Source organism: Camelina sativa, chromosome 10 (genome assembly GCF_000633955.1).
Source record: "Camelina sativa cultivar DH55 chromosome 10, Cs, whole genome shotgun sequence".
Taxonomy (NCBI): domain Eukaryota; kingdom Viridiplantae; phylum Streptophyta; class Magnoliopsida; order Brassicales; family Brassicaceae; genus Camelina; species Camelina sativa.
In genome coordinates this window covers 14,093,173-14,094,342 of record NC_025694.1, presented here as the reverse complement: position 1 = coordinate 14,094,342, position 1,170 = coordinate 14,093,173, and positions in this window count along the sequence as shown.

Genomic DNA, 1,170 nt, shown 5'->3' with positions numbered 1-1,170 from the left:
GAGGAGGCTCAAACAGCCGCAGAAACAAGGAGAGGTTCTGTCGAAAGAACAGACGACGCAGGTAGTGCAACTCCCTGTGGAGTCACAGTTGCAGCCGAAAGAGCAGGAGGTGAAGAGTGAATTTAAAGGAGGAACTAGTAGTGAGAATAAAGAAGTTGAGAACGGTGGAGATTCTGGGTTTAAGGATGAAGTGGAAGAGGGTGAATTAGGTACGTTGAAGCCTCCTGGGGATTTGGAGAATGGTGAAATCTCGCCAGTAAGGTCATTGCAGAGGAGTGAGATCGAAAAGGGCGAGATTATTGGGGAGACTTGGAAGAAAGATGAACCTTCCAAGGGTGAGTTCAGTTATCTAAAATATCATAAAGGGTATGTGGAGAGAAGGGATTTTTCCGCAGATAAGAACTGGAAAGGAGATAAGGAAGAAAGAGACTTCAGATCGTGGAGAGATCCCAGTGATGAAATTGAAAAAGGGGAATTCATCCCAGACAGATGGCAAAAAATGGATGATCATAGTTACAACAGATCTCGTAGGAATGGAGTAGACAGAGATAAAACGTGGAAATATGAATATGATTATGAACGTACCCCGCCTGGTGGAAGGTTTGCAAATGAAGATATCTACCACCGGAGAGACTTCAGAAGTGGGCATGACAGGGCTACAAGAATCAGTTCTAAAATTGTAATAGAGGAAAATTTACACAAGAATGAATACAACAATCCCAGTAATCTTGTAAAGGAGTACTCTTCTACTGTGAACAGATTGAAGCGACATGGAGCTGAACCAGATAGCATTGAGCGCAAACACTCCTATACTGATTATGGGGATTATGGGAGCTCAAAATGTAGAAAGCTTTCAGATGATTGTTCTCGCTCTCTTCACTCAGACCACTATTCACGGCATTCTGCTGAGAGGCCGTACAAAGATTCATATTCATCAAAAACTTCACCTCTGGAAAAGTATCCTAGAAAGCATCAAGACGCACCTTTCCCTGCCAAGGCTTTTTCAGACAGGCATGGACACAGCCCTGCACGATCTGATTGGGACCCACATGACCGGTCTAGGTACTATGAACACCGGGATAGAAGTCCTGTCCATCGGGAGAGATCACCATACATCTTTGAGAAGTCTGCACATGCTCGTAAAAGGTCTCCACGTGACCGCCGTCACCA